This window comes from Canis lupus, chromosome 17 (genome assembly GCF_011100685.1).
Source record: "Canis lupus familiaris isolate Mischka breed German Shepherd chromosome 17, alternate assembly UU_Cfam_GSD_1.0, whole genome shotgun sequence".
NCBI lineage: Eukaryota > Metazoa > Chordata > Mammalia > Carnivora > Canidae > Canis > Canis lupus.
In genome coordinates this window covers 7382854-7409912 of record NC_049238.1, presented here as the reverse complement: position 1 = coordinate 7409912, position 27059 = coordinate 7382854, and the positions used below count along the sequence as shown (strand labels likewise).

Here is a 27059-nt window from a genome sequence, read left to right as displayed (position 1 = left end):
CTGAACTGTAGCGGTGCTGTTGACATCAAGGCCCAGTCATTCTTCATTGTGAGGGCTGCTCTGTGCTTTGTGACACATATGACAGCATCCCTGGCCTCTCCCCAGGGAGACGGCAGGGGCACACCCTACCCCCCTGTTGTGACAACCAAGTGTCACCAGACACTGCTGAATGTCCCCTGGGAGGCCAAAATCACCCTCAGTGGAGAATTCTGGGCTAGACCCGTAGTCTATTCTTTGGCTCTAAACAAAGTTTGGTACCTGTAGCCTCAACTCTGGAGACTTCCTTGGTCAGAGAGTGATCCCTCCTCTAGCTAGTTGCTGGCCTCCTCCTAGCCTGTAGTGGGAAGACAGAGATTGAAATTACAAGGCTGCCTGGGTGGTTCAGTTGGTTAAACTTCTGCCTTCAGTTCAGGTCATGATCTCCGCGTCCTGGGATCAAGCCCCATATGGGGCTCCCTGCTCAGAGGGGGGTCTGCTTCTTCCTCTCCCCCTGCTTTGACCATGCTCGATCTCATTCTCTCTCTCTCTCTCTCTCTCTCGAATAAATAAAATCTTTAAAAAGAAAAAGAGAGATTGAAATTCTAAGTCTCTGTGGCTCAATTGCAATGTTGTGCCTAATTTGCAGTTATGTCTCCTCATCCTGGGACCTTAGGCAAACTGCTTCGTCTCTCAGAGCCTTGGTTTTACCATCTGTGTACAGAGAATGCCTATCCCATGTGTATGGTGGAGATTCAGTGAGCTAACATAGGTGGCTTCCAGCACAGAGCAGAGCTTAATAAATGGTAGCTTATCTCGCCGTGTCTACCCTTCCCTCTTCAGCCGAGGGAGGATGGGGCCAATCCCAGGACAAGAGAATCCAACGTGCTACGAAGTCCTCTTGACATTGGCTTAACTAGTTCACAGCCTGTCTTACACGTTTAGAAGGAGCCAGGAGGCTATGCCCTCTGTGACAGGGACTAAGGGCTCAGGGGAGGAGCATGGGCCTTGGGGTCAGTCAGGCCAAGCTCCGTCTCTGGCCGCATCATTGCCCAGCTGGGGCCAGGGCTGGGTCATTTAGCCTTCTCACACTCCCCCACCTCCCCTGAGAAAACAGAGCCCATAATCTCTACTTTACAAGGTCTTGAGGAGGAGGGAGTGGGGAGACAGAACCAGGAGACGTCGGCATAGGGTTCCAGACTATGGCTCTTCTTTAAGAAAACATTCTTCCAAACTAAGCCATTAGCTCCCCTGAGACTATAAAACCAGCAAAGGCAGTGTTGAGAGCTAGAGGCAGGCGGATGGCAGGGTTTGGTCAAAACCTCTAGAGTCTCCCCAGGGAACCGTCAGGTTCGGAGACACACAGGTCTAGAAGCACTTACTTCATGGTTTTGGATTTGGCCTGCAATTTGCTTCCCTTTTTTTCTGACGCTGAGAACCTTGGTTCTCAACAGCATCAACATGGATCCTACCCCATGTGTTCATGTATACAGTCATTCTGGAATAACAGAGTCCACCTTAGCACCTCGAGGATGGCCACTGGATGCAGTCTGGACCCCTTGGGGCGCCCTTGGCGTGATTGTTAACACCAGCATAGCAGTGTCAATGGAAACCATTCTTCTCTGGGAGTTTGTGCGACCAAGTTCATATGCAAACATTTATTTAATTAGTGTTTTATTTTTTATGGATTGCTTTGTGGTTCTTTTTTGCTTACCTTTGTTTTTTTTTTCTTCTTAATATCGTAAGTTTGTGCAGTTTCCAAAATTAATACAGAAAAGCAAGGCACATCTGGAGAGGTCTGGCTGCCATGCCCGTGCCCCCTCTACACCCCCCTCTGTCTCCCTCCGCTGACAGGCCACCCTTTAAAATGAGTGTTTGGTTCACTCTTGTATCAATTCTTTGTGAAACATGAGCAAATGTATCTCTTGAGTCTATATATTGAATGTGCATCTATATCATACTATGTATATATACATATTATATCATACCTATACATCTTTTGTTTTTTTATAATTGTTAAATTAGCATGGTACATATGCACCATACCTCTCTTTCTTGGAACATCTTAAAAATCTCTTCCTTAGCAGAATATGAAAAGGTTTTTTTCAGTCCTACAACCAGCACCTACAACGCTTCTGTTCTGACAGGTAAGGATGCTGAGGCCAGAGATTCCTGCCTGTCCACTGAGCCCAGTATGTGGGGGCCGGAGAGACCACAGGTCCAGCCCAGGACTTTTTCCATTATTCACAGATGGATGGAGTTTGCAGAGTCCACTGAGGTGAACACAGGTCTTCCCAAGGCTACAGGCTGGGGCATATGGGTGCCACCCTCTGCCTTAGGACAGGAGGAGGGCCAGAGCCCCCTGGGGACCTCATCCAGGCCTCATCGTCCAGACCACAGGCCCCAGAATGGTGGCTAGAAAAGGCTTAGGGTACCCTCAGCCCCCTGCACAGACAAGCAGCCTGAGGCTGGGAGGGGTAAGTGTCCGGTTGTGGCCCATCATCCTGGTCCCCCACAGACAGGGATGGACTATCGGGCTCTGCCTTCAGGGGGCAGGGGGCAGGGGCAGTGGGGACCTGGCTGAGGTCATGGCTCTGCCATCCCAAGCTGTGTGCCTCAGGTGACTCACCTGACAGCGCTGAGCTTCAGTGCCCTCCCTCACTGTCAAGTGGGAATCCCCCTGCACGTTCCCCTGCAGGATGGGGCAAGGTTGCTGAGAATCGAGGCGAGTATTTCCTGCACACGATGGGCGGGCCCGCCTCGAGCAGCAGCACTACGTCTATCAACGTGGCCTTTTGGGTGCAGCCACCCAAAGGTGGAACGCCAGCCGATGGAAAGTGGGTGCGAAGGGTAGGGGGAGTGGATGCAGGCCAGGGAGCGGGGTGAAGGCCCCGACCTGCTTCCTCATCAGGAACAGGACTGCGTCGGCTCAGGGCCAGGTGCTGGGAATGAACAGAGAGCCATCAGCAGAGGAGGCGAGAGAAGGTGACAAAGTCCTGACGAGGTCCCAGCAGCCCCTCAGTGGCCATTTCTCCAGGAGCAGGCCCAGGAGTACCAGAGCCCCCTCTCCGTCATAGATGATCCCCGCGGCCCTTGCAGCCCCCAGGTGGCCTCTCCACCACCCTGTGGGGCAGGCAGGGGAGCTGTCGTTACCCCAACTTTGCAGATGGGGAAACCAGGGCCTGAGAGGTCCCCCAAATTATAGAGTCTGTGGGAAATGCAACCAGGGCACCCTGACCTTCCCTGTCCAGGAAGGGCACGTCCCCTACTTTGGTACCTTAGGAAAGTCCCCAGGCCTCTCTGAGGCCCAGCTTCCTTAACTATAAATTAGACTCTCTTGAAAGTCCCTCGATGCTTAGTTAACTCCTCAAATTCCAAGAATTGGGGAAAAAAGGATTTCCTCCTTCTGGCTTATCTGTGCCAACCCCGCCTTGGGGGTCTGAGCCGCGTCTGGGTGCCCATATATGGTGGGATCGCAGCCCCATTGGCCTGGTCTCCAGGTGCTCTCGCTCCCTGGCTCTTAGTCACCTGCCCGGGAATGCCGGCACTTGTGGGAGATGACAGGGCGTCTCTGCGCCTCTGCCTGCCAGGTGCTCTCCAAACGCAAGCTTCCTGCCCACGTCCTGGCCAGGAGGCTGCTGCGTGCGCTCTGGACATCAGACAGGGATTCACGCCTGTCCCGGGACGTCTCAGCTTTATCTTGCTCTCTTTCTTTATGAAGAAGGAGATTATTTCTTGAAGGTAAAATTAAGGGGCTAACACTTGACCTCATCATAGATTCCTTGAAGGGAACCGATGAAGTAAGGTTTGTACAAGCACATCTGGCCAGGGGCTGGCCCGGACCAGGGCGCGGCGGGTCCTTGCGGGGCGGGCACCTGTACGTGGGCACGTCCCCAAGCGCTGACCCTTGGAGTCGTCGCAGCGCTATGGGGTGGGCGGTGCGGGGTGTCCCCGTTCTCCAGAGAAGGAAACACCCAGAGAAATTAAAATACTCCTGAAATCACAGAGAACGGGTGGTAAAGCTGACGTTTGAAAAAAGGGATGAGGAACGACTGGCCCTTCATCGCTTGTTGCCCAGAGCAAGCAGCGTGGGTGGCCGTGACCCGGCCGCCGGCCTCAGAGGTCTGCCCTCCCAGGACCCCGCTGTCAGGTTCGCCTCTACGTGCCCCCCACCTTGTCCTTTCTCAGCTTCCCCCTGCCCTGCAGAGACCTCTCCCCAGACATACAGGGTCCTGGAATGAGCGAAGCGTCTACACTCTTTTCTGTTCTGTGGATTCTCATTCATTTTACAATTTTCAAGTCTCTGTGTTTCTTTTTTTTTAATTTGCCAGAGAAGCTGTGAAATCGTATGACTACTCTGCTTACCTTGATTCTCCCATTTCTCTGTGTATCTAATACACAAAAGAATAGGGCACCTGGGTGGCTCAGTGGTTGAGCATCTGCCTTTGGCCAGGGTATGATCCGGGGGTCCTGGGATCGAGTCCCGCAACGGGCAGGGAGCCTGCTTCTCCCTCTGCCTATGTCTCTGCCTCTCTCTCTGTGTGTCTCTTATGAATAAATAAATAAAATCTTTAAAAAATGTTTTTAAATATACAAAAGAATAATACTTTCTTTTTCAAGATCAGGTGCTTTACAAGCACTGACTATTAGAACCAGGGGCTTAGCCTTCACCCTCAAATCTCACAGCCGATGGGGGCAGTGCTGGAATCTATCTAGGTGTCCTCAGACCCCCAAGCCTGAGGCTACCCCACTCTGCCTCCGCTTCCCCCAAGAGAGAACCAGCCCAAGGGCCTGGATTTGCCTGCCCACCTGCTCCGGGGCTCCCCAGCCTGGGGCTTAATTGCACACATGCAAAGTCTTCAAGTGGAGATGAAAGAACCAACAATATAGAACTTTCCACACACAGGCCTCTCATTTGAAAGCCCTATCTATTTATCGTCTATTAATGTTTTTAAAAGAAGGTAATTGACTCTCCCAACACAGCTGAGAGGCAAGAGGAGACGGTATTTCCTTTTTTTGCTCATGAAGCAAGTAGCCTAGAGGTGCGGGCTGGGCAGCTTTCTCCCAGGAGGGGCGTTTGAACATGAGCTGGGAAGCAGAGTGGCAACAGCTCTGTGTTCCCGGCAGGAACCTGACCCCCGCCTGTCTCTGTTTCTCTTTGTGGCGGTATCTCAGATCTGCTTAAAGACCACCTGCCAAGGGGAATCAGAATGTCACCAAGGCCTCCTCCCAGCTCGAGCAGCAAGAGCAGTGGCCCAGGCCAGGAGAGGATTCTAGAGTTTGTCCTGGAGTCCTCTCCCGGGACGATGATACTCCCCTCGTGGGATTTCCAGAGATGACTCGGAGAGAATCCCTCACCCAAGGCCCGGCACACATAGTAGAGACACTTACTGTTACGATGTGCTGGCCTCGGACTGTAATCTATAATTATCATGCTGCATTGATTATTGGCAGGGAGCAAACATGGTATAATTTTTAAAAATTATATAAATTATCTTCTAGGCTTTTTTTTTTTTAACTTTCTATGACTATATCTGCCTTTGTTTCTGCTTGTATGGAAATTAAAATTTTGCCTTTTCCTGCAAAATTATCTTTTATAGCCTACTAGATTATGATAATAATACTTTGTACTTTTGTAGGGCCTTTTATCCGGGAATCTCAAAGCACTTCATAAACTTTAATTAATTCTTGCAGCAAGCCCCGTGAGGTAGGTAAGCATTATTAACCCCATTTTACAGATAAGGAGAGCGAGACATTGAGAAGTTAAGTAATTTGCCGAAGGCCCCAAAGCATTTAGTAGCTAAGTCTGAACAAGACCGCAAAACGCCCGTCTCAGGCCTTCCTTGGCCGGCTGGGGCTACCCCGCCGGTCTCCCCAGAGGCCCCCGGGCGTGATTGATGAGGAGGCCTCAATTGATTGCAGGGCCCATGTTAAATACATGTTGCTGGGCTTACAGGCGTTATGGGGAATTAATGGAGCTGACTCATGTTTCGCCCCTGGGTCCTGGCCTATCTTCAGGTGAGCTGGGCAAAGCCTGCAAACCCACTTCTCAGATCAGAATGCTCCTCTGCTACCAAACCGTCTCAGCCAGTAGACTCCCTATGTCCCCCCTATTTGGACTCATCTAAGCATCTGCTGTGTGCCCGGCGCTGGGATGGAGGCTACTTGACCTGTGGCATGTCCTCTAAATGAATTCTTATGGCCATCCTATGATGATGTTGTGATCCCCACCCCCTTTTACAGATGAGGACACCAGAGGCTCAGAAGGTGGAGGGGTATATCCAAGATCACACAGAAGGACCAGAGCCCCAACCGGGTTCTGGCTCAAAGATGAGTGATCTTGTTGCTCAAGCAGCTGACAACTGGCATCCAGCTGTGTCACAGAGGAAAGGCTGTGGCTTTTCCAAGGGGCATCAGTGGGTGAGTAAAGAGCTTCTCTTTTTTTTAAAAAATTTTTCATTTTATTTATTTTTTTTAAATAAATTTATTTTTTATTGGTGTTCAATTTGCCAAAATACAGAATAACACCCAGTGCTCATCCTGTCAAGTGCCCACCTCAGTGCCCACCACCCAGTCACCCCCACCCCCCGCCCACCTCCCCTTCCACCACCCCTAGTTCCTTTCCCAGAGTTAGGAGGCTTTCATGTTCTGTCTCCCTTTCTGAGTGGGTGAGTAAAGAGTTTCTATTGTTATTGTAAGCCTGGTCAAGCTAATAGCTTCTCTTCTTGGATGCGTGAATTATCAGGGAACTCTCTTAGGGAGGTCTCACTACATGCAAGATTTCAGGAAGGGGGGCACCTGGGTGGGCGGGCTCAGTGGTTGAGCGGTGCCTTCAGCTCAGGGCATGATCCCAGGGTCCTGGGATTAAGTTCCTCATCAGGGTCCCCATGGGGAGCCTGCTTCTCCCTCTGCCTGTGTCTCTGCCTCTCTCTCTCTCTGTCTCTCATGAATAAATAAATAAAATCTTTAAAACAAAAAACAAAACAAAACAAGATTTCAGGAAGGGACATGGTTCCTCCAGAGGCCCTTCCCAGAGGATGCCAGCACAAGGCTTTTATTGCCTGCCCCCACCACCCCCTCCTTCCTCATTCAGTGACCTCTCAGCACCAGCAGCAAAACTCCTTCCCTTGGGCTGGAGACACTGGGATGGCTCACCATACTTCACTCTCCTCCACCATCACTCTTGAAGTTGGACAAGCCTGGATTTGAATTCTGGTTTTGTGCTCACTTATGGTTAATCTTGGGCAAGTCCCAACCTCTGCACACCTCAGTCTCCTCATCAGTAAGAGGACGTGTTGCCAGGATTAAATGAGTTGATGAACACAAAAGCCCACGGCACAGGGTCTGGCATATAGTAGGTGCTCATTAATGTCCTCTCTCCCCTCCTCTTCTTGCTGGGTCGTTGCCTACATTCTACCATCGTGGAACTGAATGACTCACATCAGTGCCACCCAATTCTTTTTCCTTGTTGGCTTTGCCAACATCCTGGCTCAGACTCTTGAGGCCCTGGTGTACCTCACCCAGGTCATTGGCACACCCACCAGTGGTCACAAGAGCCCTCGCTGCAGCCCCCTGTGAGCACCCGCTGCCTCTCATCTGAGATGGATGCTGCTTTTGCCTCTTGCAGCTCCTGAGACTCAGACCCTCCTCCCTAAATTGGAGTGTTGGACTCAATGAGCTCAGTGAGCTTAATGGGCCAGGGCAATTAAGATGTATCCCTACGTCCCAGGATCCCTTCTGCCCCGGCCGTGTTCGAGCTGCAAGCTAAGGCCAATGCCCCTGGGTGAGGGGTGGACACTTGGGTCCAGTCCCACAGCCTGAACGCTCAGACTTCTCTCAGGGGTGGCAAATCTGAGAAAGCCAAACACAGTTTCCTATCAGATTATCTCTGAAAAATAAGAATCGTCACACAACATTTAAGGTTTGAACAAGTTCTAGAATACCTGCCCTACCTTCTCTCTCTTCTTTACCTGTGGGCTCCTCTTAGTTCTTTTAGGCTTAACTGTTGAGTCTTAATTTATCACAAGAGACTCTTCCCCCGACACATCAAGGTCTTGGTCAGCTTGATACTCAGACGTCGTCCTGGACTTGCCCTTGCTCTGGCCCAGCCGCAAGCAGGCTGGGTGGCCTGTCCTGTCCTCCACCACACGGAGCAAAGCCAACCTGCGCCCAGAGCCTTTGGTCAGGGTCCCCACGGGAGCTGGCAGGGGCAGGGCAGCTTTGAGGCTCTAAGGTGCCTTGAGGAGGTGGAGGGGCCAGGTGGGTCGGGGACAAGGGTCTGGCAGCAAGAGTAGGGAGGCCCGTGAGGAGAGGGATGAGTACTTCCTCCTTGCCAGAGGGGGGTCCGGGGTCAGCATTGCCAGAGGCACCCGAAGAGTGCCCCCCAATGCTGAGGCTGGAGTGCAGGCCACAAAACACTGCCTTGAAACAACATTAGGCAGGGGTGCTGGAGCCTCAGGGTGGCCCGGGGCCACCAGGCTTCCTAGGCTGGTATCCTGGGCCACCACCCTGCGGTCCCCCTCACTAGACAGTGGGCACAAGAAGGTCAAGGCTTGGAGGGTGTGTCCTTGTGCACCCAACCTTGCCCAGGGTGGCCTATCCAGTGACAGAAGGAGCTGGGCTCCAGACAACCTGCCCCTCAGAGGAAAAAAGTGAATACAGTTATCATGCTGACCCCCATGTTTGCCTGTGGGATCCCCAGGCAGCTTCTGACAGAGAGATGCCCCCCGCCGAGGAGAGCCACCCGCCCAGCACCCAGCGTACCCACAGCTGCCTCTGGTCCTCTGCTCCCTGGTGGGTCTGCCCACTCCCACCCCCTTCCAGCATGGGTTGACCTGAACCAGACCCTTGAGCCTTGACTAGTGGGGAGCTTCTGGGGTGCAAAATCAAAGACCTGGCCCTGGCCAACCCCACCCAAGTCCACCCCCCAGGGTCCTCCCCGCCCATTCTCTGGGCCATCTGCACTCTGTGAAGGCCTTTCTTATTAAATAGTAGCAGAATTAAATAAATATTTGCAAAGCCCTTGTGCCTAGACTGGCCTCCTGAACTCCCATGCTGATATCATGTAACCAATCCTTCCAGTCTGATTCCCCAGGTGTCCAGGGAATCAGACTTCTTTACCACAATGTGTCCTTCTAGAAGTTTCTGGACAATCATGAAGAGCGAGGATGGTGCTCATGTGTGCACATGTGTGTGTGTTTTTGTGTACATACACACCTGTATGTGGCTCCTGGGATCCCATGTGAAGTATCTCATTCAAACCAGATTACAAATATGACCCTGAGACAGCAAAGCCCAGCCCAGCCCAAGGGCCAGGCCTCTCCTCTCAGATGAAGGGAGTGAGGGAGTGAGAAGGGAGATGGGCTCATCCTTGGTCTGGCTTGGAAGTGCTCAGCTCCAAAAGCAACAGTGTTTCATCCTTAAATATCGGCCCCTGGTGGGCTCAGTGTTTAGAGCATCCCACTCTTGTTCTCCCAGTGGTGAGTCTGAGCCCCACGTTGGGCAGGAAGATTACTTCTGAAAAAACTCACATTTAGGGGCACCTGGGTGGCTCAGTGGTTGAGCGTCTGCCTTCGGCTCAGGTTATGACCCTGGGGTCCTGGGATCGATTCCCTCATCGGGCTCCCCACAGGGAGCTTGCTTCTCCCTCTGCCCCTCTCTCTGTGTTTCTCATGAATAAATAAATAAAATCTAAAAAAAAGAAAAACAACCCCTCACATTTAGTACTTACGATCGTAAAAGTTAAAACTTGATTGTAATAGAAAATTTGGAAAATACAGATAAATATGAAGAGAAAAATTCAGATAATCTGGAATCCCTCCATCTGGGGGTGATAATGACCGTAACATTTCCTGAGCTCTCCGGCCTGGGTGGGTGCCTGGTCCTTGGGGACAAGTGAGGCTGGGTGGCGGGCTGCAGGCAGGCCCGGAGCCCCCTCCAAAACAATTTATATTCTATGCTTTTCCTTCCAATGTAATCTTCTTCTCCACCTCCACCTTTTCAACAAAATTGGGCCCAAGTGGCATTCATTTGTATCCGACTTTCTGTGTTTAAACACTATATTAAACTTTTTTCCCTGGTCATGAAGCATTCTTTGAAGCCATCCTTTCAGTCACTGTGCAGGATTCCAGCCTCTGCAAACCTCCCCCGCCATGTATTTAACCATCCTGCCTGTGGGACTTCTGCCTGGGGGCAGACCATGGAAACTTGGTGCCCTCACGAGACACCCCTCATGGGGCCTTAGCCAGTTTGCCTCCACTGGCTGGGGAGCCGGAGCGGTGGCCGCAGGTGGCTGGGAGGGGCTCTGGGGACACCCCCATCCCTTGTTGTCACAGGTCATTCTCCTCATTAAAACTGCCAGGCTACCTAGTGGTTGTGAGGTTTCCTCTTGGGGAGACAAGAAGGTTCTGGAAGGAGAATAGCAGTGCTGGTAACACAACACTGCAAATGTCCTGAATGCAGCTGAATTGCAACTTGAAGATGGTAAATGTTATGTGTATGTTACCAAAAACAAATGTTTTGAACTGTCCAACTGGAACAGTCACCGTGGCACCAGGTCTGGTTCCTGGCCCCTGCACACACACGCCCCTGCAGTTGCTCAGGCGGCCTCATTCTCATCAGCGGCAGAATAGAAGGAAGGCTTGGTGCATCACCGAAGGGTCTCAGATACTGTCTTTGGGGTCAGGCATCAGCTGATTCAAAGCCTCCCAGGGATGGCTGTGTCCCCTCAGCAGAAAGTCTGCCCACCTGACATCCCCAAGCCGCTGGGCATTGCCCACTAGTCACCAGGGTTTTCTGCAGCCACAAGTTCTGTTGCCAGGTCAGTGGTGATGTCACGGCACCTGATAAGGTGCGATGTTTATGGTTGTTGCAGTGGAGGGACTTTTGTACCCAACCCGGCCCAGGTGCTCCTCTTAGTAAATCTTTTCTCCACACTTGCTGCTGGAGCCAAAGCCCTCTGTCCTTGCGTCTCTGTCCTTGTCCCTTTCCACCCTGGGCTGCAATGCTCTCTGCAGAGCTGACCTCCCCTGCTAGATGGCAGCAGTTGTGGAGCAGAAGCATGGCATCTGTCCCAGGCCGCCCCCAGTGCCCCCAGCCACGCAGGACTCATTTCTTCATCACATGGTGAGGGGATAGTTAGCCGGGCACCAAGGCCACAGTGGGGGACCCTGTCTTCCCCACGAAGAGGCTTCCTTCCAATTAGACATGCACAGACCTTCAGAGTGAGAGTGTGAGCCCAAGGACAGGAGTGGCCAAGCGATCAGTGCTAAGGAGACGTGTCATTCACACAGGTTGGTGGAAGTGGGGTCCACGTCACCATTTTCAGAGGATGGATGGTGTTTTTTGCAGCGTGGGCAGCCCATCTGCTGCTTTTCCCTCCTTTGTAGCATCTCCTCCACCAACCCTGCCTTCTAGAATTTAGAAGAGGGAGCTGTGTTCTAAGATTTTATTTGGAAGTTAGTTATTTGGAATGTAAGGTGTATTTTACTAGAAACACTCCTGTGAAGGGTACCCTGTTGCCCAAAATCGCCCCCAAAATTGAGTCAGCTCAAATGTTTGCAATGTTACACATCAGTTAAAAAAAATTAGACTAAAAAAAAAAAAAATTAGACTATAATGGCCCTAGAACAGCGATGGTCCTAACCTCCTAGAGGTATAGGCAGGTGCAGAATAACAAGTGCCTTCTCAGTAGCTCTTACCCCACCTGCTCACACGGGACCTCCAGCCCCCTAAGAGTGTCCCTTTCCCCGTATCTCTCTCTAGCAGACGGACCCACACTGTGGGTGCTTTCATGCAAGATGGCTGGGGCTGCTGAGCCATAAGCCTACTGCCTGGGGGAGCCTTGGGCAGCCTTGCCTTGGCACCATCATCTTGAACCTTGCGACCCCTTAGCCCACTGGGCCCACCCTCACCCGTGGCCTCTAGGGAAGCTGAGTGGGGCAGGCAGTACAGTGAGGTCCCTTTACAGCTCACCCTAGCAGACTCCAGTCAGATCTGAAAGTTGGCCCACATTCATTCACAGGGGTGGATAAAGCTAGGGTCTCACTGGGGGCAAAAGATGCCTTGGTGCCTGGTCATTTCTGCTGATGCCATCACAAGAACTTTCCAGAACTCAGGATTGGGGAACCAGAGAGTACCTCTCCCTACCCTTAATTTGTTTGTTCAGCCTATAGCTATTTACTGGGTATCAACCGTGTGCTTGTTCTTCAGCTATAGATCTGGAGAAGCATATTTGTTGGCAGTTATCTTAGAACAGAAGACCTGGATTCACACCCTGCTGTTTGACTAGGAGCGCAGGTTTTTCCCGGCTTTCACCTCCTCATTGTTAACGGGGCCGTGGCAAGAGTTAAAGAAGACCAAGAGCATGAAAGCTCTCTGTGAACTGGAAGGCGCTAGGTACAGGTCAAGTGATAAGTAAACAGGAAGAGTGTAGCCAGATTTCCGGGGTCTCATTGTTGGTTTCTTGATGGCAAAAATTAGTAATCACCCAAATGTGTAGATCCACTGCCGCCTCCAAATGGTGCCTCTCCCCAACCAACACAAGGTGAACTCAAAAAGAAGAACCAAAAATAAACAAACAAAAGACAGGTTTCTCATAATTTTTTTTTTAAATTCAGAAATATAAAGTGTACAAAGAAAATCCCCTCCTCCCCCCCTGCACAGGTATCCATGTCGTGGCCTACAGAGATGACATCACAGCATGGGTGATTTCTTTCCTGTAGATCCTGGATGATTCTTAATTCTGGTTCAAATATGAAGACCTATTGCAGAGGCCCACTGCCCATTATTTGGGTGGGTTCCCAGGGGAGGCCCTGACCCATGGAAGGGTTCACATGACATCACACATCATATTCACTCAGGATCCTGCTCTAGATCTTTGCTTCCCAAACACCTATGCGCCCACAGATCACCTGGGTCTTCTTAAAACACAGATTCTGATTCAGAAAGGCTGGGGAGGGACCTGAGAGTCTATATTTCTACCAGACCCCCAGTGTTACGGTGAGACCATAGGCCTCCATCTGAAGGGCAGGGCTGTGGAGCTGTGGACTTGTCCCTGGCAACACGGTAGGACCACCTCAGGGCTTTACAGGTCATGCATGGGTACCACTCCCCTCAAAATTTCCTGCTCTCATGGTGGAGGTGGGAGTCTGGGCATTGGTGTATCTTGAAAGCTCCCACTGGTTAATCCTAATAATCAACTAAGGACATTTCATTTTAGGCCAGCAGACTTCTCAAACAAACACAATTTTTATATTCTCTTTTTGATTAAGATAAAACATTCACTGAAGTTGTTTGGGAAACACCTACAAGAGTGAGCATCCGGCACAGAGCTGTTCACAAAGCTTGGCCCACTGTTAATACTCGGGATGGCATTACAAATAGTTAACAACCATACAACACAAAAAGTGAGCCCTAATGTAGACAACGGACTTTTAGTTAATGATAATGTACTGATATCTCAATATTGGGTCATCAGTTGTGACAAACAGACCGCATGAATGCCAGATGTTAATAACAGGGAATAATAATAAGGAATGTGGGTGGGCAGAGGTGCAGGTATATGAGAACTCTGTGTTTTATGCTGGATTTTTCTGTAAACCTAAAACTGTTCTGAAAAACAAAACCTATTAATTTTTTTTTAATTAACAACGGTTTTTATGCAGACACAGACCAATCAGATGGGGTAGGGGGTTAGGCAGCAGCTCTTTCTTTGCTGAATCATGGGGGGGTTGGGGGGGGGAAGAGGGTCCCATGATTGGGGCTGAGGGGCCAGAAGGCTCAGGACTGCAGGATTACTTCAATACGTAAACAACTGGTGTGGTCTCAGCACCAAAATATCAACTCTGACTAATGCTAAATATTATCAGTTATTATATATGAATCAAAGGCAGAACAAAGGGCACCAAGAAGCGATAAGCCTATACAATGGATATTGTTATCCTCATTTTATACACGAGGAAGCAGAGGCACACAGAATTCGTGACTCGTCCAAGGTCACACAACTATTCTATGGCAAGCCTGGGAGCTGAACCCAAGCTTGTCTGCCTCAAAACCTAAGCTCTTCTCCAGCTAAGGTCCCTGGCGTTTGGTGGACATAATCTAAGCTTTACCGACTGGTTTACTTCTCTGTGAAGGTGGATCATGATGCTGGTGTTTGCCAAGTACCAAAAGTACAGCTCTGTTTGTGCACGGGAGGCTGGAGCTCCTGCCCAGATGGGCCACTCACTTTGCGGGGCAGGTCTTTCCCCTCCTTCTGCTTCGCTTCAGACCTGGACAAAGTCAGCATTGTAAAGACCCTAGGGCTCATTGGTCAGTGGTCCCTCCCTCCCATTTTATAGGCCGGAAAAGTGAGGCAGGGTACAGGTCAGAGCACTGTAATTCCCCCCTCTGCAGTCTTCAGGCCACAAGGCCGCTCTGTGAGCTGCGTTCAGTGATGTCACTGGGAGTTGTCCACGTGTGACTTCACAAGGGTGTGACAGTGATGCGAACACTTCCCCTGTGCTTCAAATCTGCAACTCAGCATCCTTCCGGATCCTTCATCCAGGCCAGTGTGTGCTTCACAAAAGTAATGGTTAGATGAGAGTCCATTTAGTGTAATAAGGGGTTTGGTTTTATAAGCAGGAAGACTTGCCTTTGTCCAGCAGCATGAAAAAAGTGGTTTTAAAGTTAAAATTATGTCATGGGGTGGCTCTCAGACTCCGGCATGTATGACACCTCAGGAGAGAGTTACAGGGGTGCTTTCTTCCAAAGGGAGGTCAGGGCTGAGGATGCCCAGCCTGTGGCTCAGGGAGCCGTTCCCACTTGCTTCTAAAGCGCTGAGTCAACAGACTTTCCAAGGAATATCCGGTCCTGGGCCAGAGTCTCATCCTGAGAACACAGTTCCTGGAGGGCCAGGTTGAAAGGGCAGCATGGGCCCAGTAGGTTCAGGTGGTCTTCAAAATGCAAATGCCATTGGGTATTTTGCTATTTGTATGTCTGAAATCAACATTTATAGCTTTCGCCTAAGCTTCAGGGTCCAACGTGCTATCCACCAGCCAGGCATGGCTATTTAAAAGTCTAAACTAATTAAAATGAAATATAATTATAAATTTGATTTCTTGGGATGCCTGGGGGGCTCAGTGCTTGAGCATCTGCCTTTGGCTGAGGGCATGATCCCGGGGTCCTGGGATCAATTCTCACATCGGGCTCCCTGCAGGGAGCCTGCTTCTCCCTCTGCCTGTCTCTCTGCCTCTCTCTGTGTGTCTCTCATGAATAAATAAATAAAAACTTTAAATAAATAAATAAATTTGATTTCACAGTCACTCCAGCCACATTTCAAGAGCCGCACGTGGCTAGCGGCTCGCCATACTGGACAGCAGAAATAGCCAACACAGCCATCATCACACAATGGATGGTACAGACGTAGAAAGTGAGTGCCATTGGCAGGAGGGAGTGCAAAGAGCGTATCATTATAGACCCCGGGAGCCACTCAGGAAGGCCCATATCATAGGAGCACGTGAGAAAGTCTGTAAGTCAAGATGTGGTCAGGAAATCTAGACCCGGGGACAATGACATCATCCTCCGGGGAGAAATCCACCAGCTACATCATGGTGCTGGATCAGTTCTGCCCAGAATGAATTCTTGTGTAGACCTCACGTGGTGGGGACACAAACGAATTACAGGCAGTCTCTTACTTTGCACTTCGCCTGCATTTTTGGTCCTAGAAATGTAACTATGGAGAGATGGTTATAAATCAAATCATGATCTTCCAAGAAAATGTTCCTGTTTATCCCTAGGACATGGTCACTTTCAAGAAGCCAAATCGACCTTGATGAAGCAAAGGGAAATTTATTCTAAGGAGTCCGGGAAATCACATGAGATCTGAGGGAGGCAGCTCTGCCCCACAGGGCTGGCAGTGGCCCCCTGCTAGCCCGAGACAACCCTGTCTCCCTCCTGAGTTCCCTTTGCCCTGCCTTCCCCCCACAGGGTTGTTGCTCTGTGCACAGAGACTCCTGCAGTTTCCTCAGCAGCCTGTGCACAGTTGATCCTGGCTGATCAGACTCCAGGCCTTCTAGCTCCGTTGCACCAGCACTCGTGTCAACACTCTGGGCAGAGGGAATCTGGCCCGGCAGGTTTGGGTCAGGTATCAATCGCTTGAGCCCGAGGGTAGATTTCTTCCAAGGCTGTATGGAAGGCACAGGTGCTCTGGAGAGGGTGGAGATAGAGGAAATAGCTGTCTCTCTGGTACAAATTGGCATGAGATAACTCAGAAATCCTCAGCATCGTCAGAAAAGAGAAAACAAAACGGCGAACATCTCTATGATCTTTTAAGTGATCGAATTCAGCTGGAAATTCAAGACATGAGCCTAAATTTATAGTGTCCAGGTGTTGAGAATGGGCCGTGCTACACAAAGCGCTCAATGAATATTTGTACACTGAATGGATCCACTGAACTATAAGAGGGTCACACAGTAGAGGACTTCTGATTTAAAAAGGAAAAATACCCCCTTACTTCCATGCCTAAAATGGACATAAAATTTCCAGTATCCTTCTTTTAAGGGGCATCCACTAAAACCCTACCCTGCGTACCACACTGGAACCTGGCAATGAGACAGACCCCAAGCCCCCTCTCTGGGCTCAGTCTGGTGGGGAAAACACAAGTTAAACAGGCAACCATGCTAACATATGTGCACATGTCCCAAACATGACGAAGGAAATCTAAACTCACAATTCTTTACTCTCTTGATAAATTTCACTGTGGCAAAAATGGTTCCAGAGTACTGTAGGCAGCGCTCACATGCTATTTTGAAGATGAAGATGGCATTGCTCCCATTAGAAAGCATTTGAAATATGTTTTAAATCAACAAAGTAATTAGCCTGTTAATTAAAAGTTTGATAATATAGGGGCGCCTGGGTGGCTCAGTCGGTGAAGCGTCTGACTCTTGATTCTGGCTCAGGGCGTGAATTCCGGGCGGTGAGATTAAGCCTCGAGTGGGGTTCTCCCTGGGCATGGAGCCTGCTTGGGAGTCTCTGTCTCTCCTCCTCCCCTCCTTGCACACACTTCCTCTTTCTTAAAAAAAAAAAAAAAAGATAATATAGAATAGCATAAAAAAAGAATAAAAATTCCATCTATTCATATGTATTTATATACAGTGATTGTTTTGGTGAATGGTAGATGGCGAAAAAGTTCTGGAAATGGAGAATAGTGATGGTCACACAACCTTGTGAATGTACTTAATGCCGCTGGATTGCGCACTTAACAATGGTTACAATAGTAGGCTTTAGGAGCTACATTTTGTGCCACAATGAAAAATGAAAAATAATTCATACCAGATACACAGTTTTATGGAGCTGTTCTCACTTTATCACATAGCACATTTCTCCAAGTCATTAAAAACATTCATAAAGACTGAGTACTGTTTTATCTACAGCCACAGCATAATTTTATCACCCTTCCACTAATGTTGGATATATATTTTTTAAGATTTTATTTATTTAATCATGAGAGACACAGAAGGAGAGGCAGAGACACAGGCAGAGGGAGAAGCAGGCTCCCTGCGGGGAGCCCGATGTGGGACTCGATCCCAGGACCCCGGGATCATGACCTGGGCCGAACGCAGATGCTCAACCACTGAGCCACCCAGGTGCCCCTCATGTTGGATAATTGAAGTGTTTCCAATTTTTAAAATTATAAATGACATTTTTCATGAATACCTTTGTGACTAAAACGTCACCTGCTTTTTAGAGTATATCTGTGGCTAGATAAAGCCCTACAAGTGGGTTTGCTAGATGAAAGGTGCAACATGTTTAAGGCTTCTCATCCTTACTATGGGATTGTGCTTAGTAAGTGTGATACCGATTTTACTCCTGGCTGTACGAGAGAGCCACGGTCACACCCGCAGCCCAAACAGGTTCATTTGTGAGCGTCCCAGGCAGAGGGAATCTGCCCATGGCTCTCCCCTCCTCCTGCTCTCATCTTGCTTTCAATCTCCAAGCACTGCTTTTGGCTTAAAGCAGTAACAGTGCCCAGGCCGCTGGCTCAGACCCGTCTGAAAGGTCATTGGCAGTCGAACTCCCAGAATCCCAGAAATGGCAGGTGCATTCTGGAGAGAGACAGTGAAGGAGGAGGTGAGTGCCCATGAGGTCATGAGAAGACTAGGGAGACAAGGCGAGGATCACCTAGAGGGAGGGGACAATGAGACTTCTCAGCCAAACCAGGACACGAGAGAAGGGAACACAATCACTCATTATGTGGGAACAACAGCATAAACCAGAGCTGACTGTCCCAGGCAAACCAGGATTTACATCCACCTGACACGTCATCTGGGACCACATATCTACCCTAAAATCAGCACCAAGAGTCTGTATGGAATGTGACCTCAAACATCAGAAGCGAGGACCTTATCAGGGACTGTGGGTGTTTGGTTTCTAAAGGGAGGCAGCAAAGGGAAAACATGGCCTCATCGTCCAGGAAACATGCGATTCCGTGGGGTGACAGGCCAGCAAATGCACCTGAATGCTAATACCCTGCCTTGTCAAAGCAGCAAAGACCAGACAAGACCGGATACGGCCAAGGGACCCGGGAGAAGGGCAGAGGTAAACAGACCTGCAGGAATGTAGTTCCTGGGGTTGCACTGATTTGAGATGAGGCAAATTGCAATCAGGAAAGATCTAAGAGTAAGGCATTCTGGGACGGGAACTGGCTGGGGTAGACATGGAAGCAGATATGAGAGTTCTCAACTGCTGGTGGTTGAGCCCCTCTCAAATGTCAGGGCCAGAGCCAGGCAGGCACCTTATGATCTATGGAATAATTCAGTAACCAACAACCTCACAGATTCCTACGTCCAACCACCCTACCAAATAACAGCTAGATGCCCCCACTCACAGATGCAGGAAAGACTTTCCCCAAGAGCCCAGGGGCAGCTGTAATGTGAACTAAAGTGTCTGCTCACCGGGAGCTGTGGTTTCAGACGGGACGGACAACCGAGCACCTGCCCGCTCCCCCTCCTCCCCGGTACAGGCAGTAGGGACCTGCAATGTCTGTAGGCAATTTGAAAATAATAATGAAATGGACCAAAAGCTGCCTTGTTTGTCGTTGTCCCTGGGCCCATCAATTCTATCCGAAGTCACAGATGAAATACTCCTCCTTGAAAAAACTCCTTTGTTCTAAACAATCACCACGGTTACAATTGAGTTTTAAGAATACGTTCACATTTTCATTGCTTGCCCGATCGTAAACGTCCTATTCTGCACCTAGGTTCATTTGGAAAATTCTCTGTTCTATAGTTGGCCCCTGATGCACACAGACGTGACTGCATTGTGTTTGTTCAGTTTCTCGTGGTTTGCAATCCTCCTGGAGGCTAACCAGCCGGTCCCCGATCGCCCAGGACTTTGCTGCTTTTGACAGTGAACATCCCTGCCTTTGAGCTCAGCTCCGGAACAATTCATGTCTCCAGCTCCCCTGACAGATTTGAAATAACAATGTCACAACGTTGTGAATGCAAAGGAACAGAGCTTGAATTATTTCAATTCTATCATTCTACTTGTATTTTCCTTGTGGAAAGTGTAAGCGGTGGAGGTGCCAACTGCACGATGTGATACTTGTGTCCTGTGGGTACGGATTTTAGTTCATACGTGAAACATTTAATTTCATTTGAATAATACCTGTAGAATTGAAGTTTCTTCTTTTAAAACGATTTTTTTAAAACGATTTTTTTGTTGTTTTAAACCTAGAGAACAAATAAAGAAAGTAATAATTGCTGCTGGTTTTTACAGACATTATTAGCAGAAAACAACTTTGTTGTATCAAGGAGGAGGGTGTTAAAAAGTTTTCCATTTCAGGTGTCAAACTCAGTAGATAGGTGTTGTGCATAAATCATCTCATTTAATCTCCGTGGCAACCCCAAGACACGACTTCTATTATTTTCCCCATTTAGAGATGAAAAGACTGAGATTCAAGGTAATGAACTGACTTGCCAGAGAGGGCTGGGATTCTCATGCGTGCACTGTCACCAGGGCGCACTCTGTGCCTCCTGTGCTAGACCTCCAGCTGGGTCCTTCCAGAGAGAGCTGCTCACCAGGGTATGCAGGCCCACCCAGCTCCAAATATTTTTTTAAAAAGATTTATTTATTTTAGATGGAGGGCAGGGCGGAGAGTGGATCAGTTGAGGGAAGGGCAGAGGGAGAGAGAGAATCTCAAGTAGATTCCTTGCTGAGCCCAGAGCCTGACACGGGGCTCGATCCCATGACCCCTGAGATCATTACCTGAGCCAAAACCAAGAGTCAGACACTTAACCAATGGAACCACCCAGGCACCCCACTCAGAATTTTTTTGTAAGAATATTATAGCTGTCTGTTTCAGTTTTATATGGCTATGGGGGCTTTACCCCCAAACTTTGCTGGGGGTAACACAACCATCTATTACATGTGCAGATTTGGTGGGTCATGGACGGTAGGGCCAGGTTTGTCTTTGCTCTACGATGTCTGGGTCCTCAGTGGGGAAGAGGTGGCGGCCGAGTGACTCCCTGGCTTGGGGCTGGATTGTATGTGTTGGCATCGGCTATCCGCTCACTGGGAGCTCAGCTTGGCTGTGAGCAGAGCACCTATACGTGGGCCCTTCACCTGGCCTGGGGTTCCCCCAGCGTGGTGGCCTCCAGACAGCTTCCCACCTTTCAAGGTGACCCAGGGCTCCAAAGGCTAGCATCCCAGCTCGCGAGGTGGAAGCTTCCAGCTGCCCTGCCTTTGCCACATTCTGTAGGTTTAAACAAGCCGCAAGGCAGCCCAGATTCCACTTCACTCTTGAAGAGGGGGCTGACACATTGGAGCCGCTGCCTTTGTAAAAAAATACAATCTGTGTCGCTTCTCTTTTTTCTTGTCCAGCTGGTTCTAACTCTTCCCAGCTCAGCTCCCAGCTGGGCTCTTCCTGGGACTTCTGGCTTCCTCCAGACCCAGGTCCTTCAGGTGGCTCCAACCCAGACAGCATTTTCGGGTGTGCCCTGCAAGAGGCAGCAGATAAGAGACGCATTTCTAGTGCTAGTGGGTGAATAGAAATCAGTTTAAGTCAACCAGGGAGATCCCACCCTCCCTCCCTCCTAGAGATTGAGAAGGTAAGAGGATATGATGACCATTCCACCCAACAAGACAGGAAGGGAAGTATACTGGGGAGAGTTGTTTCTTGGCAGAAGAGAGATGGAGGAAGCGATGCCCTTTCCCTCTTTCCACGAGCCTTTGCTTTATCTGTGTCTGATGCCTGGAACCAGGGCAGCTGTTGAGAACCATGAAGGGAGCTGGGTCCTCACTCTGAGCATGGAAGTGAGAAACCAAACAGGACTTGGGTCTTTGGTGTTGTTCCTAAATTTCTCAATGAATGAAGCTGGAGCCTCCCTTCCTTGAGACTTCTTGGTATGTGACAGGATTACTTTCCCGTTGCTGAAGCCAATAGGAAGCGTGATACTGGGCTTACTGGAACTCTTCTTAGGAAGCATCCTTCAAGTAGGCAGGAAGATTTTATTTATCCTTCCAAAGGAAGATACCCTTTGGAAAAGGAACTATGCCTGTCATTAGCCTGCTTGGTCTCACACCCGTCGCCCGATCCCATCAGGGCCAGGCTCTGTTTCTTGGGTGGATGGAGATGGGGGGCTGAGCTCCAAAAATCGCTTGCCAGCTCTCTTGCCAACTAGGAGGCCCTAGTAAGAGAATGGAGGAAGGGAGAAGCTGGGTCCTTTTCTTCCTGTCTCTCTGCTTTGAGCAGCGTCCCTGGCATTGGCTGCTTTCTCTCGGTGGTTCCAGGCCCCTCTGGTCACTGTGTCTCTGAACAGCCCCCAGGTGGCCACAGCTCTGCTGGGGGCCCTTCCTCCCTTTTATGTCGAGCCCTATGGGTGGGAGGAGCTTTGTGCAGCTGTTAGATATTCTGTTATTTCTGTAACTAGTTCCCATGTTGAATGCACCCTGCTGAACTGCGGGCTGGGGCCCTGCTACAGGGCATGGCCCGTCACAGGGGAGTGTTTAATACCTGCCTATGGTGGCTAGCCCCTCTGCCCGCCCTTCGCCCTTCGAGATCCCTGGGTCCTGTTGTCAGCAAGGATCTGATTGGGCTGATGGGAAATGCAGATGGAGGTCAGTGCTGATCTGTCTACACAACAAAGGAGAGGGCCCCTGGGGGTCAGAGGCTGCCCCCAGAGTGAGTCCCTTCATGTAGCCCTCAGTTCTCTCTCTACCCGAGTGAAGCCAGCTACATGGATGGTTACCTCTCTACGAGCCCTTATCATGGGTGCCCTCGGCCCCTCCCCAGCTCAGCCCAGCCCTGGGTGAGACTTTCCAAGCCCATGTTTCTGTTTCTATTACCCAGAGCCTTCCTATGCCTTTGTCCTTGGGCCCCCCTGGTGGTACCCTGTGTGGTCACTGTCCTGGTGGCCAGACATACATAGCGCAAGCCTGGGAGCTGGCCTCCCTCTCTGACTGCATGCTCCTTGAGGACAGAGACCTCCTTGACCCATCTCCTCTTTGGCAGCTAGAGGGGGCCTGGCCTAGAATAAGGTTTCACAGATTGTTTGAAAGGAGAGAACATGAAACCCCTTGAGATGCTCCTATAGGTTCTCCTGATAAGCCCAGACACCCATTGCTTTATGCCTACGGACCCAATGGCTCAGCCCAGCACGATACTGTTGGCCCTTCAGTCCTGAGTCTGACTTGGCCGGAATGTGGAGCTCACACCAACGCCAGGCAGAGTACATGCTTTTAAGGCCCCTCCACATGCTATTTCCTGGCATGAGAGGAAGAACTCTGTGGGCTCTGGGGCTTCCCAGAGGTGGGGCCCCTCTATGGTGGAACTCCAGCAAGAAGTAGGCCAGTGGCAAAACCCAGCACAGGTTCTACAACATGTGCGGTCAGAGGCAGTCACCTGAAGCCTAGGAAAAAATCAAAAAAGGCAGTGGGTAAGGCCAGGCCCTTAGCAAGTGTGCCAAGGTGACCAAGAACCCAGCCCAGAGCTGCAGCTCGTGGATCCTCCCTCACCCAGCACATCAACTGCATGTAGGAGACACTCCAGAAAAACACATATTGAGGGGATCCCTGGGTGGCTGGGGATCCCTGGGTGGCTCAGTGGTTTAGCATCTGCCTTCCGTCCAGGGCATGATCCTGGAGTTCCAGGATCGAGTCCCGCATCAGGCTTCCTGCATGGAGCCTGCTTCTCCCTCTGTCTGTGTCTGTGTCTCTCATGAATAAATAAAATCTTTAAAAACAACAACAACACATAATGAATGAATGAATGAATGCCCGAAGGAAGAATATTCAGAATCTTCTCTTCCTCCAATTTTTGACGGCACATAGGGAGAAATTCTAATGAGCTAATCTGTCGTGTAACCACAAGTCACAGATTTCTCAGGGCAGCCCTCATTCCAACCTAACAATGTTGAGTGACTTCCGCATGCCAGGTACTAGAACCTGGACGTATGGAGATAAGTAAATTGTGGTCCTGACTTCAAAGGGAGTGGGAAGGGGGAGGGGACAAGACCCAAGGTGCCCATACTGTGTGATGCATGCTGTGATGACAGGCGGGCAGAGTCCACAGAACCAAGCAGTTGAGGACAGCTGGAGCACAGCCCAGCGCAGGAGAGGAGACTGGGAAAGTGAGCAAACCTCCGAAGGTCCTGCGTGCCAGGCTGAGGCATTCAGACTTTCCCTTCTGGGCCAAAGGCCACCAGTGAAGAGTTTTAAATAAACGAGTGAAATGGTCAGATCTGAAAACTTGTGTCCTGCTGTCAGCCCACATGGGTGGGAGGGGGCCTATGGGAATGCGGGCTCAGCACACGCATCCCGGGACTCTGTCTTCAGGCTGCTCAGAAGGCAGACTGTGAGGGGCAAAGCATTGCTGACCTCAATTTGCCAGTCAGATGAACTCCTGCTCCTAACATCTGGACAGGAGCCACCTTTTCTCCGCAATGTACCGTGTGGCCACCGACCTGCCATAGGGGGCGCTGTTGGGCTCTGGGGGCGGGGAGGGCTAGCCCACTTCCGGCCAGATGGCCTTTGTGCCAGCAACTTCCCAGGGAGCCACACCAGGGCGGGGGCAAGGTGGGGCAGTGATACAACACTTTATAAAACAAACGTCCTGGGACTTCCACATGGGTGTCTTTAGCTTCCAACAGAGGCATTTGGAGGTGCTCCCTTTCTCTGATGATGCCTGTGTTGCTCAGAGCAAGGAGGGCCTCCCGGAAGCTGTCTGTGCCCGGGGCACATCATTTGGATATTGGCAAAGATGGCACACGTTCCACCTTGGAGGGCGGATTGGATTTTTGGAAACACCTCAAGCAATTCAAGGGCAAGGCTAGCCTGCTGGTGAGTGATGGAGCTTCAGAGCACTATTTCTGGTCCAACATCCACATGTGACTAGAGTGTCCCATGGCTGCTTCCCAGGTGGCCTGAGTTATGGCGCCCTGTAAGGACAGGCCTTACCGTCTCCCAAGTCCTCATGGAACTGGATGCTGTGAGCCTCACTCCATAGTCAACTCTGTGTTTCTGGGAAGAAACTCGGCGCAGTAGCAGATGACCCTGCACATGCGGACAGAACACAGACTCATTTTCCAGGAAGCCCTCAATGCCTAACGTTCCAGCAATCACTACATGGATATGTAAATGTTTGCTGAGTGTTCTCCTTGATGTTATTTAATTATTTCCCATAAAGATGCCTCCTTAAATTTGTCTTTATATATACCTTTATAAACCCTTTCGTGTGAGCAGCTCCTTCTTCAGACGTGTTCTCATTTTTGGTTCAAAAAACATATACAACAGATTTATCCATAAGCCTCATTGTAAAGGGGGAGTTAGAGATTCTCAGAAGATCAGAGAGCAAGAGCTTGCATGTTTCTGGATTCTGATCTAGCCAGAGAGCGCTTTACACAAAGAGCTGAGACCCAGTGAGGGGAAGGGAAGCCCAGGGCTCCAGAATGAGCTTGGTGGTGAGGGTAGCTAAAAAAAAACGGGAGTTGGTCCCCGAACTTAGGTGGGATGACTAAGGGTACAGCTCTTACTGGCACATCCAATGTGGCTTTTGACGTATTTGTTTGCTGCCATTACCTTTTCTGCACCAAACACAAAAATCTCACCTCCGCGTTAGGTGGAGCCACCACGTAGTTTACAAGGATCTGTTGCTTCTCTCCAAGGAAAGAAATAGTACCAGAGACGACAGAGTCTACCGAAAACATGCAGAAAGACATTAGTGCCATGCATATGAATAAGGCCAGGTTTAGTCATCACCGATTTATCTTCTCAAATCCAGGTTAGGAGCTGGGTTTAATGACTCAGGCCCTGCTAACTCCCAGACCCAAGGCCAAGGGCCTCTGTCCAAGAGCTTCCCTGTAGCCAGCTGGGCCAGTACTCAAGGAAGCAGCACTGCCTCCTTCTCTTGCTTCTGTTTCTCTAACTGGGTCAGATGGATCATCGGGGCAAGACGTGGCCTCCCCAGAGGAAAGTACGGCATGTGGGCAGGAGTTTGCATGTTTAGTGTGGGCTAGCAGGAGAGGCAGCATATATGGGTGACCTGGGTGTGAGCAGCACGTAGGTACAACAGAGGGACAGACTATCTGGCTTCCTCCATCAAGACATTGCTTCTAATTTCAGTTAATACCTCTAAATCTAAAATATAATCACACAACTGAGCTGAAACGGGATCCTAGATCTGGCCCTAAACTTTCCCTTAATGGTTGGAGAAAGAGAAGCCCAGAGAGTCAGGGAGGCGGCCAGGTCACACTCACATGGCAGTAAGCTGCTGGCAAGATGGGGGCTGACTGTCCTCCCCACCCCCCCATGCCAGGCTGCTACCAGGATCCCATGTGTGGAGACATCCCATCCCCACTGCCTGGAGGAGGCTGCAGAGCCGGGACAGTGTTCGTCTCGCAGTGACTGGCTGATTGACATGCCAAGGAGAACTGGGGGTGTGGGCACTGATCCCTGTTTGGCCGTAGTGCTGGACAGGGGAGACTTCTGGAATGTGGGAAAAACTCTGTCATTGGGACAAAATGTTTCTTCACAGAGAGGGGGGGACAAATCCTTGTGTTCACCATGATTCTAGAGCTTGTCCCATTTAGTGTCTGGGCTGTAACATTCTCTGATGGGTTCTCTTTTTCTTAATTTTTATTCATTTATGATAGTCACAGAGAGAGAGAGGCAGAGACACAGGCAGAGGGAGAAGCAGGCTCCATGCACCGGGAGCCCGACGTGGGATTCGATCCCGGGTCTCCAGGATCACGCCCTGGGCCAAAGGCAGGCGCTAAACCACTGCGCCACCCAGGGATCCCTGTGATGGGTTCTTAATCTCATCCTCCATAGGGTGGAGATAACTCCCTTTCTCTTGTCCCTAGTCCAGTGGTGCCTGGCACCCACCCAGTAGCTGCTCAAGGACTACGTAAAAATAAAGTTGAACAAGGTATGCCCTAGGCCTGGGGGGACACTGCAAGGGAAACTTTTCAAACCTCACAGGCTTTTTGCCTCTGCAAAGATCCTTGGGTCATCTAGTCAAACCTCTTCCGAGGCCCAGAAAAGGGAGGTCATTGACCCAAGATCACACAGCAAGTGGGCACCAGGGACAGGGGAGAGCGCCGAGCTCCTCCGCAGCCCCTCTGCACCAACCGCCCCACCTGGGCCAGCTTTACCCGTCCTTTACATCCTCACAGGTGGCCCTCAGGTAGGTCACACCCCACACTCTAGGGTGGGACGTTGAGTGTTGCATTTCGCCTTCAAGGGGAAGAATGGTAAAATGAAAGACAGGGAAGCCCCCCACATTCCTTCTCCCCTCCCTGGGGCCAGCGGCGGGTGCCCGCTCCCCAAAGAGGTTCCCCCCTGCACCAGAGGGTTCACGCTCTAAGGGACAGCAGATTTCCCAGGGTTTGGGGTTTTTTATGTATTCATTGTGCCCTCAAAGCGAGGCAATGGCAGCCGCCCTCGGAGACGGCTGCACTGGCGACCCGTGGGTAGGGGCAGCGGAGGGGTTCGCTGGCTTGCAGCCCCTCCACGTCCTTCCCCGAGGCCCTGAGACAAGTCTCCGGCTTAACGCCGCGCGCGGCCTCGCGTGGCCGCCTGCCACGGGTCGGGGTCGGGGCACAGCTGAC

At 50.5% G+C, this 27059-nt stretch overlaps 1 long non-coding RNA gene across 1 annotated transcript; it reads right to left on the bottom strand.

Annotated features, from left to right (window-relative positions):
• Positions 1-17581: 17581 nt before the first annotated feature.
• LOC111090485 lies at positions 17582-26983 on the bottom strand. Its single transcript, XR_005372071.1, has 3 exons — positions 25059-26983; positions 24409-24504; positions 17582-20951 (listed from the first exon to the last, which is right to left on the bottom strand). It is a non-coding gene; the product is annotated as an uncharacterized LOC111090485 (long non-coding RNA).
• Between the last annotated feature and the right edge of the window lie 76 nt (positions 26984-27059).